Source organism: Chrysochloris asiatica, unplaced genomic scaffold, assembly GCF_000296735.1.
Source record: "Chrysochloris asiatica unplaced genomic scaffold, ChrAsi1.0 scaffold00002, whole genome shotgun sequence".
NCBI classification, from domain to species: domain Eukaryota; kingdom Metazoa; phylum Chordata; class Mammalia; order Afrosoricida; family Chrysochloridae; genus Chrysochloris; species Chrysochloris asiatica.
Genome location: NW_006408520.1, coordinates 26927395 through 26941134, shown reverse-complemented (window position 1 = coordinate 26941134; position 13740 = coordinate 26927395). Strand labels below are relative to the sequence as shown.

At 39.5% G+C, this 13740-nt stretch overlaps 1 pseudogene; it reads left to right on the top strand.

Moving 5' to 3' along the window:
- Positions 1–401: 401 nt before the first annotated feature.
- The window catches only part of LOC102828055, a 27489-nt pseudogene continuing 14150 nt past the window's right edge, over positions 402–13740 (top strand).

Sequence of the window (13740 nt, the reverse complement as noted above, 5' to 3'; positions counted from 1 at the left end):
CGTGTCCTGGCAGCCGCCAAGTGAGGCTGCTTTTGCGACGCGGTGACAGCCAAATGGTGCGACAGGACAAGCTGCAGCCGCGGCCGCAGCGCCCCGCACGGAGAGGCTTGAGGCGGCTCCTGGCGTCACCCAGAGGGAGTGATTGAGTGGAGCAGAGTCCGGCGCGGGCGGCGGCCGGCGGGTAGCGAAGGGGAGCCCGCTACGAGTGCCCTCGCTCCCCACTGTTCTCGGATGAACAGGGCGAAATAAGCCGCGCCTCTTGCAGGGGCTGCGCCTCCATGAATCCCTAGATTTTTTTTTTTTTTTCTCCCCGCTCCTCACCCCTCACCCCCAGTCCCGTCCCGCCTTCTCCATTCGCCAGCGACGGCCGTGTCCAGGTGCGGAGTCCACAACGAAGCGCAATGGCGTCCAACCCCGAGCGGGGTGAGATTCTGCTCACCGAGCTGCAGGTAAGGGCCGCGGCCCGGGTGGGAGGCGCCAGCGGAGAAGGAGAAAGTGTGACGCGGGGTCGGAGGACTGGAAAGCTGTGCGATTGCCGCACCCCTGACCCGCTAAGTGCGGAAACTTGGAATGTCACTCGGGAGCCGCGTCCTTTGGGAACCGTACCCTCTTTCTTATCTCGCTGGAGCCCCGGCTTGGGGCCACCGCCTCTGTAATGTCATTCTATCAACCAGAGGGGACCCCATCTCTGCCGGCCGCTAGCAGCCCGAGTTTGCTCTCACCACGTCCCGGGAGCGGCCTGCGGCCAGCTCACCGCCCTCTCCCTCGGTGTCAAAGCCGCCCGCGAACGCCCAGGCCGCCCCATCAATTCGTGGGGCCGAGCCCCGCCTCCTCCCCCCACTCCAAGGCTCCTTAAACTCCTTTGAATGACTCCCAAGCTGTTTTCTCGTCCCTCCCCTTCTCTTCAGATTTCACACAAAGAGCGCCCCCATAACTTCCAGCCCCCATAACAAGTTTTCTTTAAAAGGAGTGTCACCAAATGATTGCTTCACTTCATCTACTCTCTTCAGGTGACTAATGGTTTTTCCTCTAGTTCGAGGACTTTTAACAAACAAAACAAAAAGCACAAGTGTGCTCCCTTTCTCATTTACCCCCTGCTTAGATCCGGAAACTTAGATGCTGATGCTTTTCACACTTGCCCTCCTATTTGAACAGCAGAGAAAGAGCTACAGAAATTGTTTGCAAATGAAAAAACAGTCAATTGAGGGATAACTTTGGGCATCACAAGCCTGCACAAGATGAGAACAAAACAGGTCTCTTAGCAGCTTAAATCCATGTATACTAGCAGTATTTTTACCCATTTTACGTACCATCTGATGTAGGCACAGTTTTGTGTTTAGATTTCCAGGTATACTAGGGGACTTAAACCACTCTGGCAGGCGTATTTTCCATTACTTTGGAATGGTGCAGAGTTCGGATTTGAAATGTCATTTAAAAAACAAACAAAAAAAAACCCCAATTTATTTTGGTTCTAATCTTTTAGGTACTCCAAGATTGGAGATGGGAATGAACAGAGAAGTGGGGGCATGCTTACTTACTTCTTTTTGTGGATTGCGCTGCTATTGTATTTTTTTAAGAGACTGAATCTGGAAACTGAAGGGTTGATTCTTTCTAATGTCATAATAGAGTATTTTAACGACTTCTAAATTTCTTGCTGTTAAATGTATTTTTGATAGATTCCTATGTATTTGGCTTGTTGTGCAGTCAGATATAAGCTTGAAGCCATTGTTATAATACTTGATAATTCTTCCGCAAAAAGATTTTAAGTTACATGAATGTACTTACAACACTTTAAAATGGCAAAGCTGAATTTTATATTATAAAAAAGTTCCTATCTAGTATTTACATTACTTATCTTCTAATAAGTAGGTGTTACAGCATACTACATTTGGTAAATAAATAAAATTTATTTTTTTACTAATACATACACACTTTTAAAATGAGAATGGTTTAAGGCATTTTGGACCGATTTACATTGCCTCGTCATAAAACATGAAAACGTTTATATCCTTCAGAAAGATGTCATAAAAGACTTATGTGGACACTGGGATTGAAAATATATTGTATATTAAAATGTAACATTTAAGCAATATTTAGTAAACAAGTCAGAAAAACAAAATTGAAATATGAAAATTTAAGAACAGGGCCCAAGTAGGGGAACAGCTCATCTAAAGTTAGGTGTTTATAGAAACTAAATTATATCTTCCTGAAAAACAATAGTTCTTAAGTGTTTTTCTTGGTTTCTTTGACTCCCAGTTCTAATGAAAAGTTATTGCACTGGACTATATCATGCTTATTAAAATACTGAGAATTTTTTTAAAAGAATCATATCTTAAAAGTTTCTAAGTTGTTTGGATTCATCTAGATCAAAATGTTTAACATTTCCCAACCATGCATATTTTTATTTAAATAATAAAGGTATGCAGCATGTTTTTAAATATATTGAATAGGTTTAAATAAAATGGTTACTTTGCCATACCTCATTTCAGCAATAGTTGTCTCAATCTTTGTTGTTAAGTACGGTGGAGTCGGTTTCGACTCATAGTGTCTCTGCACAGGGTTTCCGAGGCTGCAAATCTTTACACATTACAAATTTTGATGACACTGATATTTATTTGGAAATATATCTTCAAAATTTTTAATTTTCTAAATTTTGTTTTAAGAATTTGAAATATTTTATTGTGAGATGAAACTAGCTTATTAATAACTCTTAATTGTGGAAAGACAAAACTAAGAAAATCTGAAACTTAGTACTTTGTCTCTTTGGTAACTGTAAGTTTTTACTGGTGCAATGTTTCTAATTCTTGCTAGTAATTTAGGAAGCTCGTGTAACCAGGAAGCATTAGTAGGTTGTACACAAACTGATGATCAGAGTATAAGGAAGAATATTTGCTGTAATGTAAACAAGCTGTTTAAAAATGTAAACTTAATTGGCAATTTCTATCATGAGCAGGAGTCATGATGTGACACTGTAGGATAAACACCCGACTGCGATGTTGATTTGAACCACAGGGCCAGCAGTTTAAATCCATCAGTCGCTCCTCAGAAACCCTACACAGGGTTGCTATGAGTTGGAACTGACTTGACGGCACTTAACAAAAATCATGAGCTTATAAATAATTTGGTGTGTGTTGTTGTTAAGTGTCATTGAGTTGGTTCCAACTCATATAGTGACCATGTAGAGGGTTCTAGAGGATTGGCTGGTGGGTTTGAACTGTAAACCTTTTGATTAGCAATGCAGTGCTTATCCTACAGCTCCTTACCAGGTATAAGCACTGGACTGCAAGGTTGGTTTGAACTGCAAGGTTGTCAGTTCAGAGTCACCAGCTACTCTTGGAAAACCGTATTACAGGGTCGCTATTAGTCGAACTGACTCGATGACTTGATGTCATTAACAACAACAGCAATTCTGTATGGACTTCTGGTGTGACTCTGTAGGATCAGCACTGGACTGTGAACCACAGGTCGACAGTTCAAACCCACCAATTGTGGCTCGGGAACCCTATACAGGGTCACTGTGAGTTAGAACCAACTCAGCGGCACTTAATGACAACAATAACAACAACTCTCTTTATAGGAGTCCTGGTGTGGTGCTATAGGATAAGCACTGGACTGCTAACCACAAGACTGATGGTTCAAACCCACTAGCTTCTCCTTGGAAATCCTGTTGTTGTTAAATAGTGCCATTGAGTCGGTTCCAACTCATAATGAGTCTGTATAGGGTTTCTGAGGAGCGGCTAGTGGGTTTGAACGGTTAGCAGTCCAGTGTTTATCCTACATTGCTGCACCAGGACTCCCAGAAACTATATACAGTGTCACTATGAGGTGGAACTGACTCAACAGTATTTGACAACAATTCTCTTTGTTTGAAATATCGTGGGAAATTTAGATATTTTTGTGAGACCAAAGAAGCTAGAGTTCCTTTAGGAGGAAATCAGATTAAGGAAAACTATAAAGAATCTCAAACTGAAAATGGCAGCTAAAATAATTTTTGTAGAATACCTATTGAAATATTGAGCAGCATACTAGTAAGGTCACCATGTTCATTATTAGAAATTCATCTTCATGATTCAAGTGACTAATAAAGTTTTCGACTGGGAATCTTAAATTCCGTTACCAGAAGAGTTTACTGAGACAGGTAACTTATTCAAATGGAAGGATGAGGGTACTTTAGGGGTTACTTTACAAAAACATTAGTATTTATGTAACAGCTGTACTGGAGAAAAGAAAGATGACAAAATAATTGTTTTCACTTTCAAGGAACTAGAATATAATACAAATAACATTTGTTGGTTATTTGCTACCTACAGTCCTGGTGTGGTGCTGTTAGATAAGCACACTACTAACCACAAGGTTCGTAGTTCAAACCCAACAGCTGCTCCTGAAAATCCTATACAGGGTTGTTATGTGTTGGACCCAACTCAACAGCACTTAGCAACAGCAACAGTTAGATACTGTACTAGCCACCCTATACATAATATTTGAGCTCTTTTGTTGTTGTTAGGTGCTGTCGAGTCTGTGATCCTATGCACAACAGAGTGAAACACTGCCCAGTCCAGTGCCAAGTTTAGAATCTTTACTACACTTGAGCCTATTGCTGTTGCTGCTGTGCCAATCCATCTCTTTGGGGGTCTTCCTCTTCTCCAACCCTCCACTTTACCAAGCATGATATCCTTCTTCAAGGACTGGCCCTTCCTGATAGTATTTCCAAAGTATTAGACAAAATCTGGCCATCCTGGCTTCCAAGGAGCATTCTGGCTGTACTTCTTCCAACACAGATTTGTTTGTTCCTTTGGCAGTCCATGATACTTTTGAGCTTTACAACAATCTAATAATGGGTGTTATTAGTTCCATTTTACAAATCAAGAAACTAAGTTCAGAATGTTAAGTAAATTGTTCATGAATACACTGTAAACTCTTAAGTTTGAACCCAGGTTTGTATTATACTTCATGAGACAATTCTTTTAACTGCCATAGTTCTATGGACCATTAAGTGTTTTCCATTTCAATGTTATAATTGTTTAAACTTACAAAAACTGACTAAAAATAGAATTAAGCAGAGTTTAATACAAACTTTCCATTACTTGTTAGATCCCTCTGTAACAGGAAGAAAAATTATTTCCACATTCTGTTTGGTAGTCTGTAATGTAACAGTGCTTTAATACTGGGAATAAATAGTAATTTTCTACCAAAAAAGAACAGTGCAAATGCTTTTTACTGAAGTTATTCACATAGCAATTACTATTTTTTATTGTTACTGTTGTTCAGTGCCATCGAGTCGCTTCTGGCCCATAGCGACCTTGTGTAGGGTTTCCACCGAGCAGCTGGTGAGCTTGAACCTCCAACCGTGCAGCTCAAACAGCTTTGCAGTCTGGCACATTAACCCACAGCGCAACTCCAGGACTCCTGTTTTTGATAAGATGTGTTAAATAAATGTCTGCCAAGAATCTTTCAAAAGATTTAGCATTTTTCTGTAGACGGACAGTAAGATGACCTTTGATTTAAATGTTTATGCTCAGTCTAGCAATGTGTTTGGCACTTACTAGTTACTCAGTGCATTGATAAGAGGATTCCATTTGTCACCTAGATAAAGGATATCTATTGACTGTTTTAAGAGAAGTTGATTATAATCATTAACATTGAAAAAATGACATGTTTTTCTTTAATTTACATTTTAAAATTCCTTCTCACTAAAATATTCCCTAGAGAAGTATGGAAGGGATTTCTGCAGTGATTATGTTATATAGGGCCTTCCAAAAGTTTGTGGGAAAATGGAATTAAAAGATAATGAAAAATTTCCATAAACTTTTGAATCTTACTAGTATTTTACCTCTTGTCTCTTGGTGTGGCACCACTGGTATGGCATTGTGGGTTAATGCACTAGAGTGCAAAACCATTTGAGCTACAAGGTTGGAGGTTCAAGCTCACCAGCTGCTCCTTGGAAACCCTACACAGGGTCTTTGTGAGTCGGATCCGGTTCAACTGCACCTAACAACAACACTACCTCTGATTGAAAATTAGGAGGTGGTGTCTAACTTTGCAATGATACTAGAAAGTGAAGATCTCAGTGAAAGGACAAGAGTTGGGAAGATTCCAATTTTAGTGGTGGGTGGGTCAGGAGAATATTAAAAGATAGGCAAGGCAAGAGATTTTATAGGTTTTTCCCAAAATTATAAATGCATTCATTACAGAAAATGGAGAAATATTTTCTATATTGTGCTTTTCTAGCACAAAAGATAAGTTCCTCTTATTTTCATGCAAAGATAGCTGACACAGAACTTCCCAAATATATGGGATACTTGGTGTTTGAGTCAATTCCTTTTTTCCTTCTCTTCTTTATTCCATTTTACTGTTTAGAATTTCAAAGGAAAATTAAATTCAGCAAGATTTAAATACACATTAAAATTTCTCTGCCAGTGGTACTAGAAGAGTAGACCTAACCAGCTTTATTGACTTTTTAAAAATTAAACTATTTTGATTTTGCGTGCTTTGAGGTTAAAATGACAGTGTGGATTTAGTAACAGATACAACATAGCAACAACTCTTCAATAATAAAGTGATACAATGTGCTTATTTATCTTAGATTTAATGGTTGCTAATCTTTTGCAACGAGTCCTGGTGTGGCACTTCACAACAACAACAATGACAATCTTTTGCAAAGTTGTTTGAACTGCAAGGTCAGTGGTTCAAGCTTACCAGATGCTCCTTAGAAACCCTATACTGGGTCGCTATGGGTCGGAATTGACTAGATGGCACTAACAACAAACTCTTTGATGGAGTCCTGATGTGGCTCTGTAAGATAAGCACTGGACTGCTTAACTGCAAGGTTGATGGTTCAAATTCACTAGCTGCTTCATGAAAACCGTATACAGGGTAGCTATGAGTCAGAACCAAGTTGCCCACACTTTAACAATTCTCACAGAATACTGAAATGTTGAAAATTTGCGGGACATAAGTGTACTTATTGAATAGAGGCATGTTGTTGTTGAATGCTGTCGAGTCGGTTCTGACTCATAGTGATCCTGTATAGGGTTTCCAAGGAGTGGCTGGTGAGCTTAAACTGCCAACCTTGCAGTTCAAACCAACCTTGCAGTCTAACGCATTAACCTGCCAAGTATTTATTTACTAGTAGGTAATCCATAAAAGTCTCTGTATTAAAAGCTAGTGTTATAAAATGATGGCTCTAAAGTGAATCATGTTTTCCTGTCACCTTTCAGTAGTGTAGTAGACATGTAGTTCAAGTCTCCTACAACCTTTCACATGTGGTCAGTGTTGAAATAGGGAGAAATAAGAGCGCCTTCTAGGCATTGCTATTAACTCCACTGGTGCATAGCATCAGATTTCTTGGGCTCTGTTCTTTTGCTTTTTAGACTTGACAGTTGTAAATTTTTATTCCATTCATTTATGTCTTGTTTTAAACAGGTAGAGTATGGAAGTGGCAGTTTGCCAAGATGAATGGGAAAAACAAATATCTCACAGAATCAGAAATAGAGAGCATTATATCTTGATATGGATCTTGATACTTTCTCTTAATCTTAATTTAATAAAATCTTTCACTCTAACCCTATTTCACATTAAAATTTTACAATCTCACAAAAATTAATATAAGCTCTAATTTAAGGTGTTTCTTAATTATCAAGTATGCTACTCCCAGGCTTTCCTGTTCTCCACTTTTATAGACAATTGTTATGTGTACAGGCATTTCTCGCTTTATCATGCTTCCAGATTCTGCAGATTTTGTATTTTGAAGGTTTGTGGCAATCCTGAGCCGATCACATCTTTTGGTGTCATATTTTCAACAGCGTATGCTCACTTTTTGTTGGTGTGTCACATTTTCATAATTGTCATGGTATTTCAAATGTTTTCATAATAATTTTACTTAATGTTGTTGTAGCTGTTAAGTGCCTTTGAGTCGATTCCAACTCATAGTGACCCTGTATAGGGTTTCCAAGGAGCAACCGGATGGGTTTAAACAGCCAGCATTGTGGTTAGCAGTCCAGTACTTGTCCTACAGTGCCACACCAGAACTCCTCACATAATAGGCTACAGTATAATATAGGCATAACTTATGCACTGGGAAACAAAAAGAAGTTGTGCTACCTCCTTTTTTTTTTTTTTTAAGTTTTTATTGTGAATTATGTGATAGTTTACATGGGAGAACATTAGCTTTACATTCATCCTATCATATTTCATTTCATTGCAATGATTACAATCTTCTGCATGCATCATCAAACAAGCAAAGAGTACACCCTGCATGCCTGTCCCCCTGTGTCAGCATTCAGCCTCCCTCCCTCCCTGAGTCCACAGGCATTCCTTCTCTCCATGTCATCATCTCTGCCTCCATCTCTGGCGACACTGCTTCTCTGGATAGGGTCCCGCACTTCGCTTTTCTCCCTTGATGGATCCAGGGACCTCTGCTCCTGGACTGTAAAATCAACCACTCCCCTCTTTTTGTTGTAAAATGTCTACCTCTACTTTTCCTTACCTAACTCACAGTCAGTCCTGATAGTAATCATTCACTATTGAACCACAACAGTCATCCCCATCATCTTTCATCAGCCCCATCCAGACAGGTTGGAAGCCACTCAATGGAGAGTCTACCTTTCCCCGTATCTTCTGGAACTAGGTTTCCTATTGAAAGCTTGTAAGCCAGTCACTTCTTGCCTTTGTAGCCTCCCCATTTTGGATAGCCAATGTCTAAGTTGCCCATCTTTGTCAACCCTGTGTAATAAGGGGGTGGGAGTGATCCTCACTGTAAAGATTTGTTCCCTCCTTTGCCCTTCTGTATCCACAAGAATAGGTCAAGTTCATCAAATTGTAGTAGATTACTATTTTTTTCCCTCTTCTTTCTTCCTCTAGTCGAGTTCTGACCATCCAGCCATTGAAGCCAGGTCAAGTGGGTACTATCTGCAAGTGTGGGTTTTCTTGTGCATCTCCCCTCACTTCATATCAGCTGGGCACTTCACACTCTGCTCTGGTCCTTTGTGGCAATGTCCCTGTCCCTGGGCCCACAAGTCCTCAGGTCTTGTCATACTTCTGGCCAACCAGGTCTCACTCCAGGTTAATAGGTGTCTGTTGAATGTGGTCAGACTTAACTCACAACTTCATTGCTGTTTTTCCCCCTACTTCCCCTTATCTGTGACTAACATGGTCAGTCAGCAAGACCGCATGCCTGCTCATGTATTCCCCTTGAGTTTTAGTCTTGGAAGGGGGTTTGCCTTGAGGGGACCTGACCACTTGCCTTGATAGCTCCCCCGGGAAACAACTTGCTTGTTCTTGTAATAGTCATCAAACTTTTATTGTTGTTTTTTATTTTTCCTGCTAGTCTTTCTTTCAAGAAGTATTTTCTGTTCTTCTAGTTGCTCCAGGCTGGTCTACTTGTCCTTTCAAGTGGAAATTTCCCACCTCAGGAGATTCTGGATGGGGATCAGGATTCCACCTATGGTCTTATGCAGTGTAAAGCCTCCACAGGAAGCCTCCTTCACTAGGCAAGTTGTAGTCCCATTTTAGGTATTCCAATCAGTTAATAGGCTGAAGATGGACTTACAAGCTTTCTATGGTGACGGTTCTGACTATTCCTTTCTCTTCCCCTCAAGCGTCTATTTTACAATGGTAGGTAATGGAAACCAAGATTCAAAAGACAGCCAAGCATCTTAACATTATTTACCCCCTTTTACCCATTCAAATCATACCTCAATTCTTGTATCCCAGAGCCCTGTTGTTCCATGGTTGTGCTTACATCATTATTTACTTCTGTCTTATTTAGCCCATGCAAACCTGCCTAACTGTTCTCCCATCCATCTTGTTCTTCCTTCCCTTCTCCCCTCTAGTGTATTGCCATCCCCCAGCACCCAAACTATCCTGTGTCTATTCCCTACCCTGTGCTCCACCTTCCCCCTTCTTCCCCTCCCCTTACCCCATACACCCTGGTAACCAGCAAAGAATTTCCCCCCCTTTTAATGTGGGTACTTTTTCTTAATCTTTTCCAATAATGATCCTATGCAGTATTTCTCCTTTTGTGACTGACTGATTTCACTCAGCATAATGTCCCCAATAGGTTCATTCATGTTATGTGGTGGCTTGCAGCTTCCTTGTTATTCTTCAAGGTAGCGTAATATTCCATTGTGTGTATGTACCAAAGTTTGTTTATACATTCTTCAGTAGATGGGCACTTAGGCTGTCTCCTTCTTTTTGCTATTGTAAATAATCCTGCTGTGAACATTGGTGTGCATATATCTACTCGTGTTATGGTTCGTATTTCTTGTGGATAAATACCAAGTGGTGGAATTGCTGGATATTAAGGTACGAATCAGGGTGCTAACTGCAAAGTCAGTTCGAAACTACCAGCTGCTCTGCAGGAGAAAGATGAGGCGTTCTGCTCCCGTAAAGATTAACAGCCTTGGAAACCCTGTGCAGGGTCACTATGAGTTGGAACCGACTCCACGGCACATAACAACAACAACAACAAGAAGGCATTTTTATTTCCAACCTTCTGAGGAAGCACCATGTTGTTTTTCTGTGCTACCTTCTTTATAGTGACATTCACTGTAATGCAGTGGTCAGTATTTGATATTTCCTGCTAACAGTTTAGAAGTTTTATTTTTACACTTAAGTCCTCAATCCATCTGACATTTATTTTTAAATATAGAGTAGAGATCTCAGTTATAATCTTTTAATGTTTAAAATATTTTGAAATTTATTTCAAATATTTTGTATTATAAATTTAAAATAGTGAAACATTTTTTAGCTTTTAGGAAACAAATACTTCTGAATAGACCTACTTGATTGATTGATTAACTTTAACAAGTTAGAAGGTAAGCTTACATCTTACTTGATTATGATGCAATGAACAATTTAGTTATCCTTCCTGTTGTTAGGTGCTGTCGAGTCAGTACAGACTCATAGTAATCTTAAGCACAAAAGAACAAAATACTGCCCAGTCCTGCAATAATCGTTGCTACGCTTGAGCCCATTGCTACTGCCACTGTGCCAAACCACCTCTTTGGGGATCTTTCTCTTTTTCACTACCCTCCGCTTTAACAAGTTGTATGATGCCATCCTCCAGGGACTCCTGATAATGTGTCTGAAGTATGAAAGACTAAGTCTGGCCATCTGGCTTCTAAGGAGTGTTCTAGCTGTAATTCTTCCAACACAGTTTGGTTTGTTCGTCTGACACTCCATGATATTTTTAATATTCTCTTCCAGCACCATAACTCAAATGCATCAATTCTTTTATGATCTTCTTTATTCATTATTCAACTTTCACATGCATATGAGGTTATTGAAAGTACTGTGGCTTGAGTCAGCAATACCTTAGTTCTCTAACTATCTTTGCTCTTCAGCATTTTAAAGAGGTCTTGTGCAGCAGATTCGCCTAATGCAATACGTTGTTTGATTTCTTGACTGCTGCTTCCATGAGTGTTGATGGTTGATCTGAGCAAAATGAAGTCTTTGACAACTTCAGTTTTTTCTACGTTTATCTTGATCTTATTTTTCGGTCCAGTGGTGAGGATTTCTGTTTTCTTTATATTGAGGTGCAACCTACGTAGAAGGCTGTGGTCTTTGATCTTTATCAATGAGTATTTTAAGTCCTCTTCACTTTCAGTAAGCATATTGCAGTTTGTTAATGAATCTTCCTCTAATTCTGATGCTATGTTCTTCATAGCTATTCAGATTATTTGCTCAGCATCCAGATTGAATAAATATAGAGAAACGATACAACTCTGGTGCAGACCTTTCATGATTTGAAACCATTCAGTAGCCCATTGATCTGTTGGAATGGTTGCTTCTTGTTCTATGTACAGGTTCGTCATGAGCACAATTGTATTTTCTGGAATATTCATTCTTCACATTGTTGTCCATAGCTTTTCAATTTACACAGTTGAAAACTTGCATAATCAATAAACTACAAGTAACGTCTTTCTGGTATTCTCTGCTTTCAGCCAAGATCCATCGGATGCCAGTAATGCTATCCCTCATTCCACATACTTTTCTGAGTTTGGCTGTAATTTCTGACAGTTTTGAATTCAGCAATATTTTACTTGTTTGTGATATTAATGAATTGTCTGAGTATTTTCTCATTCTGTTGGGTCACCTTTCTTTAGAATGGGCAAAAATATGAATCTCTTCTGATTAGTTGGCTAGGTGGTTGTCTTTAAAATTTTTTGACATACAAGTAAGCACCTCCTGGATTTTTATCAGTTTGTTGAAATATTTCAATTTTGTGTTCCGTCAATTCATGGAACCTTGTTTTTCTCCAGTGTTGTCAGTGCAGCTTGGATTTCTTTCTTGAGTACTGTTAGTTCTTGATCATGTATTAACTCTTCAAATTGTTGAACATACACCATTTCTTTTTGGTACAGTGATTATATTATTTCCATCTTTTTAGATACTTTATATATTTTTCAGTATTTTGCCCATAGAAAACTTCAGTATTGTAAATTGAGACTTGATTTTTTCCCTCAGTTCTTTCAGCTTGAGAAATGCCGAATGTATTCTTCCCTTTTGGGTTTCTAAATCCAGGTCTTTGCACAATTCATTGTAATATTATGACTGTCTTCTCACGCTGCTCTATGAAATTTCTCTATTTAGCATTTTGCTTCCTCATTTCTTCCATTCACTTTAGTATCTCTATGCTGGAGAGCAAATTTCAGAGTCTCTGATGTACACTATTATTATTTATTTCCTGTGTTTATAATGATCTTTGGCTTTCTTCCTGTATGATGTTCTTGATGTCATCCCACAACTCTTCTGGTTTTTGTTTATTAGTGTCTACTGCATCAAATCTGTTGTTAGAATGGCCTCTAAATTCATCCTTTTTGCTTCCAATGTTTGCATTCCAATCATGGTAATTATCAGTACATCTTGATTACATCTTTGATTGATGAAGAAGTTGGGAAATCTTCAATTTCATCATTTAGTGTTTGTTCCATAAATTTGAATAATAGGCAGTAAATGGTCTTCCATGAATGTGTATGGATATTATCCTGTGACAGACAGCATTGTACTTTAAGCTAAATCTTGAAATGTTCTTTTTGATGATGTGATGCCATTCCTCTTGAATATCTTATTCCTACCGTAGTAAACCATACAATTGTCAGATACAAAATGGCCAATACCAGTCCTTTTCAGTTCACTAATACTTAGGAATCGGGCTGCTAAGCTCAAGGTCGGCAGTTCGAAACTACCAGCTGTTCCGTGGTAGAAAGATGAAGCTTTCTGCTCCCATAAAGATTTGCACCCTCAGAAACCCTGTGCAGGGTCACTATGAGTCAGAACCGACTCCACAGTACTCAACAACAGCAATTCTATCAACACTCATGGAAGCAGCAGTCAAGAAGTCAAACGACGTATTGTGTTAGACAGGTCTGCTGCACAGGATCTTTTTGAAGTGTTGAAGAGCAAAGATGTCAGCTTGAGGACTAAGGTGCGCCTGACCTAAGCCATGGCATTTGCAGTAACCTCATATGCATACGAAAGCTGGACAGTGAATAAGGAAGATTGTAGGAGAATTAATGCTTTTGAGTTATGGTGTTGGAGGAGAATGTTGAAAGTACCATGAAATGCCAAAAGAACAAACAGATCTCTATTGGAGAAAGTGCAGCCAGAGTGCTCCTTGGAGGCCAGAATGGCCAAACTTCGTCTCTCATACTTCCGACATATTGTCAGGAGGGACCAGTAGCTGGAGAAGGATATCATGTTTGGTAAGGTAGAGGGTCAGAGAAAAAGAAGAAGCCCCCC